The 21,275-nt window shown below is 32.6% G+C and overlaps 1 long non-coding RNA gene and 1 pseudogene across 1 annotated transcript; one reads left to right on the forward strand and one right to left on the reverse strand.

The window, feature by feature from the left end:
* Window positions 1-8,270: 8,270 nt before the first annotated feature.
* LOC115994402 lies at window positions 8,271-9,764 on the forward strand. Its single transcript, XR_004093204.1, has 3 exons — window positions 8,271-8,445; window positions 8,556-8,748; window positions 9,683-9,764. It is a non-coding gene; the product is annotated as an uncharacterized LOC115994402 (long non-coding RNA).
* Window positions 9,765-12,133: 2,369 nt separating this feature from the next.
* Window positions 12,134-13,012, reverse strand: LOC115950081 (annotated as a pseudogene).
* Window positions 13,013-21,275: the final 8,263 nt, after the last annotated feature.

Here is a 21,275-nt window from a genome sequence, read left to right on the forward strand (position 1 = left end):
GAGGATTTAACCTAGCTATCCTCAAGGTAAAAAGCAAATCCACTAGAAAGGATCGAAATTCATACAATAAGACTTACAAGCCCCCACGCTCGACTTCTTATTGCTATCCACCAGTAGAACTTACTGACACGACCACGTGCAAGCTCCGAATCCACGGACTCCTTCTTTCTTTGGCCTTTGCAAAACAAAACACCCCCTTTTGTGACTTTGAGATCCCACTCAAAGGTTTAGCAACACAAACTCTCCTATTTGTGACTCCAAGACCACCCTTGAAGGTTTAGATCATCAACACCTTTGATGACTAGAGAAGGCAGCAACTTCTACAATACCAGATCTTGAGATTCTTCAAGGAATAGCATCGGTAGAAGACATAAGAGAGATTTTTAGGAACAAAACCCTAAATACAAAAGAGGCACAGTCTTTTCTCTCTAAAAAGTCACATAAAAACGTGCTTAGGGTTTCCTTTATATACTGGAAGAAGTAGATTAGAAACCCTAATCCTTAATGGGCTTGAACTGCTGTTTGGGCTTAATTAAAATTCTGTAAATACGACTTTCGATCGATCATGCCTGTCTTTCGATCGATCGAATCAGACAGGTTATGAAATCTTCTTCCTGTAGCTTGTATGTTCTTGAATCTTGACTTGAATCATCTTGAGTATTGTCTAATAATACCTATAGACTCTAAGATCTATATCTAGACAAGTTTGTGTTCACGATTTGCCAATTGTTTTAAACATTTAGAACCTAACAAACTCCCCCTTTGGTAATTCGTGACAAAACTTTCATACAAAATGAAATGCTCAAATACAAGAACAACCTAATACAATAAAATGCCCAATTACATCACAAATCCCAATCTAAGACTCCTAACCTAGAAGTTGCAAGAAGAGGTAGAAGGTCTTGATCAGAATGCACCTGTCTTTCCTGAAACACTCAACAAACACATCACCATATGTGTGGAAAGAAAGACATATAAACAATAATATGAAACATAATATAAAAAAATAAACGAACTCTCCCCCTAAGTTAGATACAACAAAAAGTTTTTATATTCTCCCCCTAAACAAAACAAACAGGTCATCTATGTCTCCTCCTTTTTGTCACGTATTGACAAAGATTACCTAATCATAAGATAGACAGAAAATATACGCAACAAAGTAAGAGAAAATAGAGACAACTCTCCCTATGAAGAGCAACAACTCCCCCTAAGAACCGCAAAGGTTAAAAAAAATTTCTCCCCCTATAAAAATAGGAAAAACAAAACAAGTTTTAGGAAAAACAGTTTTGGGGAAAAATAAAGGGGGTGGGGGTAAATAAAAAGACACAAACCAAGTTTAAAAAAAAAACTAAGTTAAGGATACACCTGAAGAAAAAATATTATCTCTTTCAATAAAATGCAAACATGGCACTATGTGACCCATAAACAGTTGCATGAATAGAGAAAATATTTGCACATTGATTATCCATCATATCTCTTAAGAAAAATATTTTCTACAGTTTACACATAAAAAAGGCATATACTAGAAAGTACATAGCTCAAAAATTAATCAATCAATTTTTGATCAAGTTGAGTACCCAATGTAGCAAAGTGTATGCATGTTATGTGTGAAAACAATGAGAGATATGACTGCAAAACTGCAAAATGGATACAAAAACAATGCAATGCATGTGAGTCCTAAACATAAATGATGCATGAAGAAAAATCAAATTTTTGAAAAAACAGAGCAATTTAATGCAGAAACTCCTCAAAGCACAATATTTCATGAATGAAATGCATGAGTATGAGATTAAAAGATTTAAAAAAAAACACTTGAATTCAACCCAGATCTTCCAAAAACAAGTTTTTCAACCAATTGTCCTCAAAAACTCAAACATTAAGCACATTTTGCATCAAAATCAAGGAACTTTAATCTTGGATGGCCACAACAAGATCACACACAATATAATGTACCAAGTTTAGCAAAGAGTAACTTGTGTAGTGTGTGCAACTAGTAAAAACTTGAGAGACATGTGAGGTGATATGTGAATAGCAATCAATCACAAAGTCTACAAAATTCATCACATAGAATTTAAAAGAGACTATCACCTAAAGAGTTACTTCATATAACTCCTACATCTCCTAGAAAACAAGCTTGCAATCATGTAAGTTTCTTGATTTGCCTCATATTGTACTCATCAATTTTATTTGTTTGATTTAACATTAAGTCTAATAATGTACACACCAATTTTAAGTATTAAGCAATTAAACCAAGGTTTCACCTTATGTTCTTTTTGTACATGTGCTACACTTTCTCGAGCACAAAATCTTACGATATGCACTAAGGTGTTCATGATTGGCTAGTGAATAGTGGTGAGATGGTTATTTATGCCTTTCTCTAAAAGTTCAAGTCCGACAGTCAAAGACATGTGACTTCAAGATCAAAACAAAGTGATCAAAACCATAAACATATTTCCCACACAACATGCACTACAAAGTTTCAACTAGTAAAGTGCAATAAGTAAACTCATCAAGGCTAAACAAGGTACATAAACTTGTTATGTAAAGATAATATGGCCAATCTTTGATTATAAATCCAAGATGTGAAATACAAAATACAAAAATATTTTTGGTTTTAAAAAATTTATGACCAAAAACAAAAAGCACACATTATGCTAAATGAACAATGCAAATGCAATGCATGATCGTACTTAACTAAGCTATAGAGGGTACATAAACAAGAAATATCAATTTCTTAATTAACCCATGAGTACATGTACAAACTAGTACATACTCATACAAAATCAAAAATAGCTTAGCACTTATTTAACACATACTATTCAAGTTTCTCCACAATGTCAAGTATGTTCTAAATCAAGAGAGAAATATCATAACTCATGTAATCCTCAAGAAAAATAAAACAAGACTCAAAATAAAATATTTTTGTCTTTTTGAAATTTTTCAATGTTTTTGGATTTTTTTTTATATAAAAAAAAACTAAAAAACAAAACAACAAAAACAAAACATGTCCACAAATAATTGAAAGAATTAAATCAGGGACAAGTCAGCAACACTCACCTTAGAGAATTTTTTCTCACCCATATAGCACGAGTCTTCGGCTTTGTAGGTGAAAATCCATGTGAAGCAAAGTGTATTTGAGGGATTACACTAATCTTCTGAGAAGACTGAAATCCTGCAAATTCCTTTCACAAGCCAACAAGCTCAAATTTTTCAAAAGAATATGAAACAATTTATATGGACTTATGGCAGGAGAAATATCATCACATATCCTAGATTGAAACACTGAATGCTTAAATTTCAATTTATGACAATTAGGACGAATGTGACCATGGACACCACAAAAATGACAAACAGGAACAAATTTAGGAACATCAGTATTCCTAACAATAAATCTAGTCTCAGATTTTGGTTTTTGCCTCAACAAAGAGCAATTTGGTCTAATATGACCAACAACACCACAAAGGTGATAGGTAGGCGCAAAAACAAATTTATTGTGCTCTCTAATAGTAGGTTTAGACATAAATTTAGAAACTTCAGCGTCTACATCAGAACTTTTACCTTTATCTAACCTAGCAAAATAAACATTTTCTTTATTATTCCTCCTGAAAGGAGGGATATAAACTCTCTCAGTTTTAGACTTAAGAGAAACAGAAACACTTCTGTTATCAACAGCAGGCTTGGTATTAGTCAAATTTTCAATTTTAGCTTTAGATTCATCTAACTCCTGTTCCAAGCTTTTCATCTTCTCATCTTGAGAGAAAATTTGATTTCTCAAAAATTCATTCTTTTTATTAGATTCATCTAATCTAACAATCAATTCCTCTTTTTCAAGATTAGCCAATTTTAACTCTTCCTTGAATTTCTTATCAATTTTCATAGATTTCAATAATTCCTTACGAAGAGTTTCACAGGCATCAATAAAATCAACAGAAGCATGAGCAGAAACATGATCAGAAAAACACTTCAAATTATCCATGACAACAGGGGTCAAGGATCAGCTCTTAGATCAAAAGATCTAAAACAAAAGAGCAACCCGCTCTGATACCACTTGTTGGTTTTTAGACCCCTTAAAAACAATTGATTTAACCTAGATAATTAGCCAAGTTGTTACTTAGTCCAATTTAACAGGTTTAGGTTATTATAATAACAAAGATCATATCATACAAAGTAGCGGAAAAATAAATAACACAACAATATGATAACCTAGGAAAACCAAACCGGTAAAAAACCTAGGGAGGATTTAACCTAGCTATCCTCAAGGTAAAAAGCAAATCCACTAGAAAGAATTGAAATTCATACAATAAGACTTACAAGCCCCCATGCTCGACTTCTTATTGCTATCCACCAGTAGAACTTATTGACACGACCACGTGCAAGTTCTGAATCCACGGACTCCTTTTTTCTTTGGCCTTTCCAAAACACAAACACCCCCTTTTGTGATCCCACTTAAAGGTTTAGCAACATAAACTTTCCTGTTTGTGACTCCAAGACCACCCTTGAAGGTTTAGATCATCAGCACCTTTGATGACTAGAGAAAGCAGCAACTTCTACAATACCGAATTTTGAGATTCTTCAAGGAATAGCACCGGTAGAAGACATAAGAGAGATTTTTAGGAACAAAACCCTAAATACAAAAGAGGGCACACTCTTTTCTCTCTGAAAAGCCACATAAAAACGTGCTTAGGGTTTCCTTTATATACTGTAAGAAGTAAATTAGAAACCCTAATCCTTAATGGGCTTGAACTGCTGTTTGGGCTTAATTAAAATTCTGCAGATACGACTTTTGATCAATCAAGCCTGTCTTTCAATCAATCGAACTAGACAGATTATGAAATCTTCTTCCTGCAGCTTGTATGTTCTTGAATCTTGACTTGAATCACCTTGAGCATTGTCTAATAATACCTATAGACTCTAAGATCTATATCTAGACAAGTTTGTGTTCACGATTTGCCAATTGTTTTAAACATTTAGAACCTAACAGACATTACTTGAAGAAGATAAAATACCTAAAAGTAAATCACAATATTTTTTGCCCAGGTTAGATGCTCTGAATTTCAACTCCATCTGACATTACCCAAAGGAGACAAACATTCAAAAATGAGCCCACACCATTATTGGCCAAATTTCATGATGGATATTCTAAAAATTCTCTTGTTGATTAGACCCAATGTTTTTGACTTTTGCTAATTGCTTCCTAAGCTTCACTATAAAAGGAAAGAACCATGTACTCATCAAGGGGGATGAAATCCTCTCAAAGTCTCCATCAATCTTGCTATTTTCAACCCTTAATTCAGAAATATGTTACTTTTTAGTTCATAAATGCCTATACCTATCAACTCACAAATATTCCTTCCCTTTTCTAACAAAACCCAATACCATAAAGGTCTCATGATTAGCTATAATCAGTCTCTTTCCACCATGGCAAAAAATAGCCAAGTTTCTTTACCATTTTATTCCCACATTACCATATATTTGCTCACCCACTCATATAAGAGTAGTTTCCATTATTTACCATACATCCTTCCACATATTCCATCATGGGCATAAGAACCTCGGTTAAATATTTGTCACACTAAGTTGGGGGCACTAAGTTGGGGGTCATTCTCTCCATTCATTCCATCCTAAATTTTCCTATTTTACTTGTAACTCTGAAGCCTTTAATCCTCGTTTATTGCTATTATAAGGCCATAATGTCTTGGATATTATGAAAATTTTCCTTCATGTTGGCTTAATAATAATGAGGAAAATATATAATTTTTATTATGTAAACACATTTATTAATTTATCAGACGTTACTGCTGGAGGTCTGTCATATTCATTGTTGGACCATTTTCCTCTTGTGTACTTTTTATAATGGACTCACTTTTATATTTACCGACTACAGATGAAATGCATAATTTTTACTGTGCGAATACACTAATTAATTTGTCAAGCATCTATCGCCGGACATTTCTCTTTTTACCGCTGGACTATTATTTAAGCACTTAATGTGGTGGGCCATCCTTTGTGCTAGCTTATCTTTGCAGGAGGTATTTTTGGGTCATTATTATAATCTTTGTTGGATGCAATTTGGACTTTGAGCAAAAATGGGCCTTTCACACTTCACCGATAGCCTTTGGGCCATATTCCAAGCCCAAAGTCAAGTCTCGGTCTTAGCTTCTCAAATATCATATTGGTGATGTAAAATCTGCCCCCGACACATATCAACTTAGCAAATAACGCTCTGTTTGTTTTGAAATAAAATATTTTCAAACATAAAATATTTTACATGTAAAACATTTTCAGTAAAATATTTTTAGGTGTTTGATATTGTTGAAGTCCAAAAAATTACAATAGGGAAAGCTCAGTACAAGGAATTGGGATTGTGGGCCTTGAAGGAACCAAAGGACCCACATCCCAACAAGGGTCCTTGCAAGGGAAAAGGGGCTTAAGAAGAAATGGAGTGAAAATGAGCGCCCATCACCAAAATGAACAAGCAAATAATGAAGAAACCTTATATAAGAGCTAGTAACCCAAGAGAGGGGATCGTTGAAATTGGTCCTCGAGGAAAGCCCATCAAGTGAAAGGGTCGGAACCCTAAGAAGCCCATCAGAGTCGAGTTCCTTGGAGAAGAGGAAAAGATGAAAGGGACATATGATGTCTTGACTCTCAACAGGTTTTGAAGTTCGAAATTCAATGTGAAGAGTTCCAGGAACCTCGGCTAGAGAAAACATGGGATAAGAGGAAAGGTGCTTGAAGACTTTTCGAGTTCATCCATCTCGAGGAGGAACTGTCCAAAAAAGGGCCCTATAGATATAACAAATAAAATTTTTCAAGTAACCCACCAAAACTAATGGTTCAACATAGAAGCCACTAGTGTTCGGCTAGAACCGGTAGTCAGAGTGGTGGCTTTGGCAATCAGACTACCGACGATCATTGTCAGAATAGTATCTCCAGTGATTGGACCACTAACATCGGTTGCCGGTGCAACGTCTCCTGTCATCAAACTATTGGCACTAATCGTTGTTGAGGCATCTCTTGCACCAAACCGCCAGCATCGGAGTAGAGTCTTCCACCATTGAATCGACGACACTGGATTGGTGACCAACCGATCATATGAGGGAGGGGAAGCCATTTTGGGGTTTAGGAAAATGTTTTATCAAATTTTCAAAGGCAAAACATTTTACAACTTTTTATAAAAGATTTTATGATCAATAGAAAATATTTAACAAGTTTAATTTTATTTTCTTGCAAACAAAATACTTGAAAATGGGAAAAAAATTTCGGAAAAATATTTAACTTCAAAATAGAGCGTAAAATAAACCCATATTTAGATCAGAATAAATGCAAATTGAAAATAACAATGATTAAATTGTTGGTGTAAGGATTCGATTTGATCCACTAGCCAAAAGATTTGGACAATGGCCCAATAAGCCCAAAATAATAGATTTGTTAGAGTGTGGATTTGTTACTGAACGTTCAATGAGTTAAGATGCAGATCACAATAGGCTAGTTGGTGTTGGAATGACTAAAGCAAACAAGCTGAAAAGAAAAACACTCCTCGTTCAAGTTTGAGGATGGTATGTTCTTATATATATTTAGGCTTATACAAATATTCAAGTTCTTGGTTACAAAATAGTTTTCTTTCTTGTTTCTCATGATCCCTTATGTAATGGAATCCTTCCCCTTTTATACTCCCTTTCCTTCTTTTATCTTAGCCTTCCACGTGCAGATTAGATTGCTAATCTCAATGGCGATGCCACGTACAGGTTAGGGTGTTCCCAGGAACACCCTGACCTGAAAAAAAAAAAAAAAAAAATTTATATTTAAGCTGTATTAGGAACTCCCTCAATCACAAAATGAGGAACACCCTCAAATAAAAAAAAAAAAATTTATCTGTTCAACTTTCAAGCAAAAAAAAAAAATTGTAACAAAGCCAAGCCAAAATTTATTTGTTCAACTTTCAAGCCCAAAAAAAAATTGAAAAAAAAAATTTTGTAACAGAGCCAAGCCCACAGCGAGCCCAACAGAGAAAACCCACCCACGGATTCTCAAAAAAAAAAAAAAAAAAAAAAAAAAAAAAAAAAAAACCAACACAGAGAATTAGAAATCAAACCCATCGTACCCACGGTCACATCGCTAGCAGAGAAAACTAAACCCCAATAGAGTCTATATAGAGCAAAAGCAAAACAAACTCCAATATTGTGTTTATCAAAACAAAAAAAAAAAACCCCAATACAAAGCTTTTGTACCAAAACCAAACCAAAAAAACCCTAATACTCGCTCGTCGTTGTCGTAGCTCGCTCCTCGTCGTCATCACCGTAGCTCACTCGCCCCTCGTCGTCGTCACTTGCCCTTCATCACAGATCGTAGACGGTAGATTGCAGATCCTCTGCTCAGCTCCAGTGCTCGATGCTCGGTGCTCGGTGCTCGCAGATCGCAGATCCCTCCCTGAGTTCCCTTAAGGTATTTCTCTTTTTTTTTTTCTCTCTGACTCTCTCTCAGTCTCTCTCTCTTTATCTCACTAAAAGTCTGAAATGAAAACTAAAATAATGAACGTCTCTCTCTCTCTTTAGTCTTTATTCTTCCCATTACAGGGCTTCTTTAACTTCCAGATTTCTCCCAAGAAAAGCTTCCCCTTATGCAATCACACTTTACATTATCTCTCTCTTTGCTTTCTCCATCTTCATATTTCTGTTCAATACAAGGAATATCTTGGAGGAAGATGAACAAAAACCAAATTTCTCTGGAGAGTTTCTGTCTGAGCAGGTATGGTGGCTTTATCAAAATTTCTGTTTTTGTTGGTTTTGAGAGTTGGATTTTGCTTATGGTGGTGTAATTTTTGATGGGTCATTGAGATTTTCACGAAAATTGAAGACTTTGTGAGCGTTTTCATGGCGGGGTTTGTGCCTTTGTTTATAATCATGTGGGGTCCTGCTATTTTGGGAGTTTTTGTGAAGTGGGTAGTTGTACTTACATGTATTTGAGACTTGGATTTGTTTCTTTGAGGGACCCAAATAGGAGATTGGAGGGATTGTTATATTTATTGAGAATTGTTATTCTGAAATGCCAGTGGATCTTTGAAGTTAACTCAGTTGAAGGAACTAACTGTAACATTTATGAGAAGAACATTTAAGCACGATATTTTCTATTTGATAGTGTAAATTCAAGATGTAGTTGATACTTTTGTTTGATAGTGTAATGAACACTGATAACTTAATAATAAAAAAAGTGTAATGAACACTGATAAGCGTATTAGTGTGTGAGAGGGCATTAAGTTCGCTAAACTATAAAAGCAGGAGTGTCTGTGTTAGTTGTTGCATAATCTATAACTTAAGTTATCCGTTTTAGGTGGGGAAGAAAGATATGACAATTTTACAAAGGAATAGTCTTTGCATCATGGTTGCCAAGGGCCTTGTAGCTCAACTGGCACCTCTTGATGTTTCCAATTAAGCTTTCCAAGGTTCAAATCCCCCCTTCCCTACGATTGAATTATCAAAATAAATACTTTGCTTTATGGTTAGTGGGTACTTCGGGTCATTAGGATTTTGTTGGCAATCTCAACTGATTAACAATTGAGGGGCAATACCCCAGAGGACATTAACTCTTTGTTCATTACTATATGAAAAGTGTTCTTATAATATTTGCCTTTTCATCTATTATATATGAACAGCAAGGCTATCCTTTATTTCCAATATTGCAGATTCCTGAAGAACAGCTTTGGGATGCTCCTTTCAGCTATGGGTTACAGTCATGTATCAAGCCTACTCAAAGAGTCATTATTTTTAAATTTGTTCCTATCTCTGATGTGGGTTAAGAGTATTTCAATTCTCTTCAAAGAGTACGCCACATAGTATAACTTCATGCTCTTCTATGTGTGTGTGTATATATATACACATACAGTATAAAGTTAGTCTCTTGTGCAATATTTTATACAATTCAATACAATAAGACATTAGTGTTTAACAAGTCATCAAATCCAGTGCTCTAACTAGTACTCTTTGGTGTTCAAGAGTAATCTTGTCTCCCTAAACGTTTTTTTGTTTCTTTTGTCTTCTCCAATCCGCCACCACCAAAAGTGATGCGTTACTGCTGCCAACACTTAAGACACTAAATCTCTCAAAACCAATCTTTGTTTATCACACCGCAACCACCATTGGATATATCCAACAGAGGTGGAATTGAAACCAATAGGCATGCCGCCTGGAATTTCGGTCGCCAATTCCATATAACATACAAGCCACTCCAAGTGTTCAAGCTAGCCTCCCTACGCTCAAGACACATGCTAGCACACACACAACACACAACGCTAGCAAGATATGATCACCAAATAGTGCCACATCATCCCTAGCCTTAGGTCAGCAATGCCATGTATGCCACATCATTTGACGAGTCAACACACTGACCCGACCCAACTTAGACAAGACCCAAACCAAATTTGGTTGATCCAATTCATGATCCCATCAGCGAATCGAACTGAGCTTTTGAACTGGCTTGAATCATAAACTCGAACTGTCCTAATTTGTGGACTAGAGTTGAATTTAATCATGGTTTGAATTTTGTTGTTGATGTCGCTGAAGCTTTAAGAAAACAAACACATTGCTTTCTGAATGAAAAGAAACTAAACACGTTAGCTTCTTAATGAAAACCTCGAATTCACAAGGTGATAAGTTTTTGAAATCCATCAGAAAGAAGTAATAGACAAAAGTCTAAAATTTTATTAATCTCAAAATTCAATTGCTTTTAGAAGCTACAACGCGTTTAAATATTAAAAGGAAAACCTAGATATTGATGCAATGCGGCTAGATGAAGAAGACTGGCGCCTATCGCCCCCACTAAAAAAGAAAATGCATTATCGATAGATAAAAGGGCTAAAGTAGAACTGTTTAAGAAATAATAACTCTAATCCAAAAAATATGAAAATTACATAAAATTGCCAAAAATAAGAAATTACAAAAATAAATTTGGAGATTTTGTCTTACATCAGATCCTTCTACTTGGAAAAAACTTGTCATCAAGTTGATAGTCGAGATCAAAAATCTTCCACTCTTAATAATAAAAAAAACTTTGAATGCGTTAGTAATTTGATTCTGTTTTAAAACTTGTATCCTTCATATAGTGTACCTTAAAATTTCTTCTCATCAACCTTCAATTTATTTTGGTTTTGTGGTTGGCATTTCAACTTCTGAACATATACTCCTTTTCATATTAATATGCAGATCTATAATTAACAATTGCATAATCTAGTATATCATAATAGTAATGTGAAAACCATAAATCAACTAACACCTTTTTCATTATTTGCCAAGAGCAAATTGAATGCTTACCTCAATGCTTTCTATCAATTTGAATGTCTTCCCACCATTCCTTTGCTTCTCCTTCCAATTTATTAAACTCTAGTTTGACCTTTTCTTCATCATAGATTTCCCAAATCAAGAGTCAATCAATAATATCTAACTTACTCATCATCCCCATCAAAGAATGGAATGTTCTTGTATATAGGAGTGTGTCTTGAGTATATTGATGGGTTTTGCCATGGGAGCATTTCCTTGCTAGTGGGGTAGCGACTGCCGGCTATAGTTGGCGTAATACTTGTTGGTCATGTAGCTGAAGTTTTAGAGATAAGGCTCGTTTGATACATGTGTTTAAACACATGTTTTCAGTTTTAAAATAACATTACACGTATTTTCACACTTTGTCACCCACACATATTTCTAAAAGATACAAACAACGTTACTAGAATAATATTACCAAACAAGCCCATTTTCTAAAAACAAGTCAATGTTAAAAAAAAAGTTTTGCTGCCGAAAAAAGTGAATGTAAAATAGATTCAATCACAAGAATTCAAATAATGCTCTCAGTCTCATAGAGACAAGTCTTGAAAATTCTCAAGTACATAGAAATTGGAACTTAAAAATGACAAGAACAAGAAATAAAAAAAATAAAAAAAAAATAAAAATAAAAAAACAAGATAAAGCCTTAACATCAATAGTTCTCATCACAAATTGGCATTATAGATATTGGACAGGGAAAGATGGCAATCATTTGAAAGCACTCGGTGTAGATTACGACCGTTCACCCCAACTCAGCAAAATCATACGGCACGAGACAGTTGGAACCCACCTAAGAATTTCAAGCAAATACATTTACACCATCAAAGTCCCTTCGTGACAATGAATGCAACTAGAGCAGCTCCAATGGACATCAATATTCCATTTCCATGCCTCTTGAGAACTAGTGCTCTAGACTCATCCACTTTTGCAGCCAAGGAAGGAGTGTCTGCATCTGCACCATTGTCCAAAGACTTAGGTTTTGACAATGTTGGTGCCAAGGCTGGTGCCTTATGCTTAGGCTTAGGATTAAAAATGTCAAGAGGAAGAAGCACTTGATCCACTTTATAAATATCAAGCTGGTTATCCAAATACACAGTTCCACCCAACGTGGTATTAACAAGAACACTAGAGATGTTCACTTGGTTGCCAGCAGTGGTCAAGGTTAGTGGGAACTCACCGGCATCTCCGGCTTCTGTGGGTACTGGATTGCTTAGAGTTTGGAAATTTGACAGAGTAACCACTGTGTTTAATATGTGAAATTGTACTAGTTGGGTCTTTTGTAGGTCGGACAAAGAGTTTATAGTGCTCGCTTTGAGGCTGGAAAATGCAGCATCAATAGGAGCAAAGATGGTAAAGCCATTATTTGAATTGTTGAGCTAGCCGTATAATTGGTCAAACACTCCGGTACTTTTTAAGAGGCGGATGAAGACTGTGAACCCACCAGCCTTTCCAAGGATTTTGGTGACATCCGGGACACCTTTCTTCGTAGGTGGGACCTTGGCAGACTGGATTGGGGCTGGCGCCTTGGCAGGCTGAACTACTGGTGGAGTGGCAGGCTGGACTAGAGCCTTTGCAGGCTGAACTGGTGCATTTGCTGGCTGGACTGGAGCTGCTGCGGGCTGGCCTAAAGTTGTGATGCAATGTAAGAGAAAAACAAGTAAAATTGAGAGGGGGAAGAGAGCCTCTTTTGTCATCTTTGAAGTTAATTTATTGCGTGGAGCACTGAATTTTGCTTCGGATATTTTCAACTGCAAGAGTGGCGGTTGCAATTGCACTTGGAGGAGTGTTTGATATTTCTGGTGTTTTTGGGAGGGAAGAGAGGGCTTTTATTAAGGCTGTGAGACAGTTCAATTAGGTGAAAGGGTACACCTCTAGTTACAAAACCTTAGTTCTTTGCAACTTATCTGTCTTGGAAAGGTGGAGGAATGCCTAGTTATAGAAATTAATTGTTTGCAGCTTGTATGTCTTGGGAAGGTAGGAAAAGGAGAGGGGATCTCAATTGTGTGTGCGGGAAAGTAAAGATGCCTGTCATAACTTTTGCTTTCACAATCACAGATAATTGTTCTTAGCCATGAAACTCAATTATTTGCCACAATCTTATGAAGTAAGTTGAAAAGAAAAGATAGTAAACTCTTGTATCAAATTTCTTACCCTGTTTTGGTTAATCCCTCAAACGGATTGCAATTAGTTATAAACACATAATGAGCTAACCTTTGAGTTAATATATATATATATATATATATATATATATAATCGCAGTTTTCAAGTAGTAAAAGTATGAGGGTTTTTCCATAAGAAAAAAGTATGAGAGTTTAATAATAATTACTTAAGGGTCACTTCAGTTCTAACTACACATCAAAGTTTCAAATTTATTTATGGATTTTGTTAATGTATGCCCTAAGGGCACACAATAATTTTCATTTTTGGAAAAAATATTCTTGAGAATTGAAAAAACTTTTTCAATTTCCAAGAAAATGTTTCCAAAAATGAATAGCTTAATGTGTGCCCTAAGGGCACACATTAACCGGACTCTTTATTTATTACTAGTTGCAGATTGCACGTGATAATTTTTTAGATAAAATACTATTTTGGTCCCTAGACTTTATAAAGAGTTTTTTTTTTTTTTTAAATAGTTTTATCATATTTTCATAATCTTGTCTATAACATTTTTTACCATTATCGTATGATTTGCATAACATAGACATTAAATAAGAGGAAGAACTATTCATTAATTTTTTTTCAAGTCATAGTGTATGAAGATTATGATTTTATATATATATATATATATAATTTCCCTAGTCAAAGTTTGATTAATTTTAAGTTTAAATTTTGTATTATATATAATTGTTGATTTTATTTCACTATAAAGTTTTCAATATCTTCTTTATAACCATTTCTATTTTATTTCTTACTCCTCATGACCACCTTTTTATTTTTCAAATAACGGTTATTAATTGATGCTTGATTTCATTTCTTTTTTACTTCCTTCATTTATTCTTTATTACTTTGTATGTTCCCTTGGTAGTTGTAAATTTTATGGTTATCAATAAGAAATAGATATCATGGATGGCTTAAATAGTTATAGATGTAGTTACGTTAGTGGTATGTCAAAGGGTTTTTTTTTTTTTTTTTCTTCCAAATTTTCAAGGAAATATGAAAGACATTTCTCTAGTTTGGTCTCAATCAATTAAAATATCTATAATATATTAACAGAAGTAATAATGAGCTTAAATTTTTTAATGTATGAAGTGGTTAGGTTAGTGGTGTGTCAAAGGTTTTATAAAAAAAATTTAAAAAATAATTCCAAGGAAATGTAAAAGGACTTTTTTTATAAAAAGAAATTGTGACTTTTTGAATTGTAGAAATATGATTGTTTTAATTACCTTATGTATAGATTTCATTATTAAGTTATAAACATCTAAATTAAAGTAGATGAATATATAAATGCAAAATTATATGTAAAATTATAACCGCACAAGATAAATATGCATAGATAATTTTTTTTTTTTATTCATGAATCATTATTTCATTCTTTACTTATAAATATCTAAATTAATGTTTTTTTTTTTTTGGAAAAAAAATCTAAATTAAAATAGATAAATATGTAAAGGTAAAATTATATGAAAAGTTAAAACTACCCAAGATGAACGTTTAACCACTTATAGATATGTGTTTTTGGAAGACTAAAAGTATACACAATTGCTTTAGTTGGAACTATGTAACTATGCAAACATTGTTGCAAGTGGTTCCATCATTTGCAAATTATCAAGTTTGGTGGCCTTGCAAAACAGATATTTAATTTTGCAAAAAACTTTACATGAACTCCTCTTTTGTGACAACCTTTTTTTTTTTCTTTTTTCTTTTTTGTGCCGAAACAACTTAAGAATATTAAGACTTAAGTTAACACATGTGGTAGTTGTAAAACACGATAGTGATATGAAAAATAGAAAGATTTAAATATTTAAAAAAACATTTTTAGTAGATTGTAATATAAAACTTTTTTTCTCAATATTTTATGTAACTTTTCCCATAAGATCAATATTGTTGGCATCCATTAAAGATGATACATAATATTTTTGAGAAGAAAAAGAAGAAGCAAAGACGATGCTAACACATAATATAAACTTATTAAGTTTGTGTGATTTAAGTTTGTGGCAAAAAAATATTAATGTATCTATGATAAAATTATTTATCAAAATGATATATAGTAGTTCATATTTTTTTAGACTTGATTCAAGAAGTTCATTCTCAATAGCCTTTTAAGTCTACAAATTGCTCAATCTATTGGCCTAGACACAGTCAAAAGGTGCTATCTAAATTATAAATTATATGACCCTTTATCACACAAATATTCCCCCAATGTATGGTAAAGGAAGACAGGTTTGTGTCTAGCAATTTTCTTGATTTGTGTTGCATAATTTAATAGTATGGAGGATGTGACTAGATTTAAATATTGAATAAAATAAGATGAGAGGAAAAAAAAGTAACAATAAAATATATAGTAATAAACATCAAATTATCCAAGTCATTTTATGTAATATAATAACATTATATTATTATATACTATATGTATAATGTAGTAGAATAATATTTAATCAAAGAGAATATAAAAGATAACAACTTAAAACACAAAACTAAATTACATCAACCCAAATTAGAATTCTAATTAACACAAAAATTCATCAACCTAAAGAATTGATGCAATAAAAATAAAAAATAAAAAACAAAAAGTGAAAAACAAATTGAGAGAGAGAGAGAGAGAGAGAGAGAGAAGTAACATTTTTTGTGTGAGAAAACTATGCATAAAATGGAAAAGAAAATGTCAAATTTATAGTTAAATGTTGAGAATAAGAAGAGTCAAAATAAAGAAAGATAAAAAGGTAGAGAAAGAATGATATTAAAGTAGAAAGTAGTGGGGAGATGAAGAGGTAAAAGGGAGTGAGAGTTTTGGAAAATTAATAATAAAAATAATGGTTAAAAAATATTTTAATTTTTAAATAATGGAGTTTTTAAGTGACCTTAAATGAGAAAATGTTTAAAAAAATATATAAGAAAAATTGGAAACAAAAAATGATGATATGGCTGCTGATGTGGCTCAACGTAAGCGTAGCAACATTAAATGCTATGCTTCAGTTTTTAGTAATATATAGATTTTGACAGTTGCCAAACCTCAGCTATAATGCCCCATGTTTTATCAGCCTTGCACTGACACTAGCTTGACTAAGACAAGCTCAGCTCTACCCAAATGTAAGAGCAAACAATTCTAGTGCTAGTTTAACAAACGAGGTTGATGAGGTTGCTTCAATTGGTTCCGATTGCATCTATTTGGACCAATCTACGTCTCTGTGACGGAATGACTAAGGGCCCGTATGGTAATGTTGTTCTAGTAACATTATTTAAGTGTTGTGGAAATATGTGAGTGAAAAAATGTTATAAAAATGTGTTTTGTATTATTTAAATAACGAAAACTATTGTTTAAGCAACACAACCAAACAAGCCCTAAACCACCAAAAGCATAGTCTAGGAGAGTTTGGAATGATAGAATATAAGCCCAACGGGTTTTGGCCCATTGAAGATTGAGCTATTGTAATAAGCTTAATCTGTACCGCACTTTATTGCTTTTTTTTTTTTCTTTTTCTTTTTTTTGGTTAAAAGAAAAATGTGAACAAAGCCAAGACCAAGCTCAAGACCAATACCCAGCCCATTATTTTCAAGTTAAACTCTATTGCCTTTATAACATATTGGCCTCATCTTACACGCTTCATGTGTATGATGAAACTTTTTATTTTTTATTTTTTGGATTTACACGTTTTACTCATAACAGTTTTATTTTATTTTATTTTTATTTTAAGAAGAAGTTGCATGAGTGCTTGACTACTAATGTGAGAGAATTGTGGAGGTGAGAGAAAAAACTGTTTTTCTTTTCTTTTTTAATTAGCTAAAAATTAGGAGTTTTTAAATTACCAATTTTACATGTCTAATTCTATGATTTAAGGCTTAGAAACGGATGAATTTGAAGGTATTTTGGATATCAAAATTGAGGATTTCAAATAAGGAAAACTCCTTAAATAGTAGTATAAATATACTATGTCAATATAAAGACAGTTTGTAATATATTTTATACAATAAAAGTCAATCCCTCACTCCCTTGTACAATATACTAGTCGAAAACCTGCAATTACCTATTTATAATAGACTTAAAACTATACTATTACGTGAATTGCTCATCTTTTTGAGTTACAATTTGATGAAAAAAATCTAAAAAGTTCTAATGTTAAAACATTCGAAAGGGGAAAAAAATCAGAAAATTTACTGGCACTGCCTAGAAATTATTGAAACAAAACAAAATATATATGACTACCAAATAGAGAAATATAAGAGAAAAATAGGTTACCTTCAAGAGAATAATCCATAGTTATAACAGTTGAAATTTGCTAAACTGTTTCAAATATTGCAAAAAATTGAACCCAAAAATTTAGATGGTCAAACTTTCAAAAGACAATAAAATTAAAAACCAAAACATTTAGAACCTACAAATTATAAAAACAAAACAAAACAAAAAAAAAGTCATTATTGCGAGACAATTTCAGTAAGGATGGAAAGCTTTTCTAAGTTTTTTTTATCCAATTCTTCCTAATTGATGAAAAATTTGGTTCAAACATTGTTGAACACTTTGAAGGTACAAATAATATAGGCTTCCAACATAATATTTAATTAATAAACAAAGAAGCATGACACCATAAGAGAAAACATAAGATAACATATAGTGCACATACCTTACTCCACAGCTATGAGAAAATATCCACACAAAATGAATTGAAAACTTGTACATACGTCTCCATAAGGTAAAGTTTAAGGTTATATAATCTAAAATAATATAGAATATAGCATCTTTGAACCACACAAAAAGTTAGCAAACTTACTACAATACTTGTAGTTATACTATATATTGTAAAGTACTACTCCATACAAAACAAAAGCAAAAAAAAAAAACTAATTCACAAAAAAGAGAAAAAGCAATAGCAAGCGTACCAAAGAAATTGAAGTTTAGGGTTTTCTCTCTTAGTGGAGACGGACAGAGGAGATTGCTTTAGGATTTTCAAATATTTTGTCTCTTATATATATATATATATATATATAAAAGAGACTCCTGTTAGGACTCTCTCACTATTTAGTTTTAAAAATTAAAATTTTTTTAAATTAAAATGATGATGTGGAAAATTGTGGGAGTTTCAAAAGCTTTGGTTTTATATATATATATATATATATATATATATATATAGATTATACAATTCAATACAATAAGACATTAGTATTTAACATGTCATCAAATCAAATCCAGTGATCTAACTCTCTAGTGTTCAAGAGTAATCTTGTCTCCCTAATTGTTTTTTCGTTTCTTTTGTCTTCTTAAATTTGCCACCACCAAAAGTGAGTTACTGCCGCCAATACCTAGACACTACATCTCTCAAAACCAATATTTGTTATCACACCGCAACCACCATTGGATATATCCAACTGCGGTGGAATCACAACCAATAGGCATGCCACTTGAAATTTTGGTCGCCAATTCCACATAGCATACATGCCACTCAAATTGCTCAAGCCTCCCCACGCTCGAGACACGTGCTAGCACACACACGACACACAATGCTAACAAGATATGATCACCAAATAGTGCCACATCATCCCAAGCCTTATGTCAGCAATGTCATGCACGCCACATCATTTGACAAGTCAACACATTAACCCGGCACAGTTTAGACATGACCCAAACAAAATTTGGTTGATCCAATTCATGATCACATCAGTAGATTGAACTGAGCTTTTGAACTGGCTTAAACCATAGAGTTGAACTAAGCTAATTCATGGGCTAAAGTTGAACTTGGCCAGGGTTATTATTTTGTTGTTGATGTCGCGAAAGCTTTAAGAAAACAAACATATTGTTTTCTAGATAAAAAGAAACCAACATATTAGCTTCTTAATGAAAATCTCAAATTCACAAAGTGATAGGTTTCTGGAATCCATCATAAAGAAGCAATAGACAAATGTCTGAAATCTATATATATATATATATATATATATAACTGAAGCCTCTGAAACTCCCACAATTTTCCACGTCACCACTATTTTATTTTTATTTTTATTTTAAATTCTTTTTATTTTAGATTTTATATATTATATATTTATTATTTCTCTTTAATATTTAATTATCTTATCAAGTGTTACAATAGTTTAGTTTAAGTAAAACTCTGTTAGATATATGTCTCAAGACCTCGAAAATTCTACTTCAACTAAAATTCTATAACAAAAATAATATATCCAAGTCAAACAATGTGGAAAAGCGGATTTAGTTATATTTGAAGCGAAGTTCCTCCCGAAGGGTCTCAAAAAGCAATCCTAATTTATACTTCCGGTTAATTGGCATGATCCAGTTTCTGACGTGATAAGTATATGGTGCAAGAGAGTAAATCTTTTGTATGCATGCGCATGCCCCGTATGTCAAAATAGAAATTGAAAGTAAAATACCTCATCAGTATATATATAAATATACTTTAGCAATACGTTTCAATATTTCACTATAATTTTTTTTTTTTTTTTAGAATGCACTATAAACTTTTTAGTTTGTGTTTTACAGCAATACATTTTAGTTAGTGTTTTACTTTATTTACTTTTTTATAACAGTTTTTAACTTTATCTCTCTCTCTCTCTCTCTCTCTCTCTATATATATATATATATAACCGAAATCTCTGAAACTCTTACAATTATTATTTTTGTTCAGTCCAAACTTAACAAGGAGTGAAACTCTATCTCTCTAACAAGTCCATTTAAACTCAAACTCATCATTATCATTTTTTTTTTAAACAAAATTATTTTTGTTTAATTCAAACTTAACAAGTAGTGCTATTTTTCTAACAAGTCCAAGTTAAACTCAAACTCAAACGTTGTTAATTTATAAATTTTCCCAATACTAATTGAAATCTTAAATGTGAAGTTCAAAAGTTGTTAGAAAGATTGAGTCTATCTAAATCCCCAAACTTATCATATTCTACATGGCATATATATAGACCAGCAAGTGTCTCTCAACCTCACATGCTCAAAGGAAGGAGAAAAAACAATGGCAGAACATAGAATTGGGTATATTGGGGTTGTGACACCAAGCAGTAAGGGTAGTTCAATCAAAAGAATAATGGCGAATAAATCATTAACACTATAAAAGCTGAGTAGAGATATGAACTCTTCTTATGTTATTTTCTTCTCCTCTATTTTATTAAAAAAAAAAATTATTTTATGATTTTTCATGTATTTTTTAAAAAGTAATTTCCGTATATGAACCACCAAACTCTCTTTAGACTTTTTTTACAAGATAAAAAAGTTTGTAATAATTGAAATTATTCTTTTGAATGTAACTCATCTTTCTCTTATATTTCTCTATTGTTTAGCCATATATATTTTGTTTTGTTTCAATAATTCCTAAGCAGTGAATCATCTGATTCTTCAATATTTTTTAGTCTTTCAGAAGTTTTAATATCTGAATTTTTGAGTTATTTTTTTGCATTATCTGAAAGTGTAACACAAATTGAAGTCATACAAGAGCAAGTGGTGTAGTTTTTTAATCAATTTTAAATTTTATAAAATTATTTTAGTCTACCTTACAAATAGGTAGGTTCCCGTGTATAGCACGAGTTAGCGACTAGTTTTATTAATATAAAAAACTGAATTGCTTTTGGAGACTACAATGCTTTTAAATAGTAAAAGTAAAACCTAGGGCGGCAAGAAAACTTAAGGTGGCTAGAAAGAGTACAAAACCCTAATTTGACTAAACAACATTAAAGACACCTAAAATTAAGGAAATAATAACTGTAACCCTAAAAATCTAAAAATTACATAAAAGTACCAAAAATAAGAAATTACAAAAATTAATTGGGAGATTTTGTCCTACAGTTAGCGACTAGTTTTAT

Source organism: Quercus lobata, chromosome 6, assembly GCF_001633185.2.
Source record: "Quercus lobata isolate SW786 chromosome 6, ValleyOak3.0 Primary Assembly, whole genome shotgun sequence".
NCBI lineage: Eukaryota > Viridiplantae > Streptophyta > Magnoliopsida > Fagales > Fagaceae > Quercus > Quercus lobata.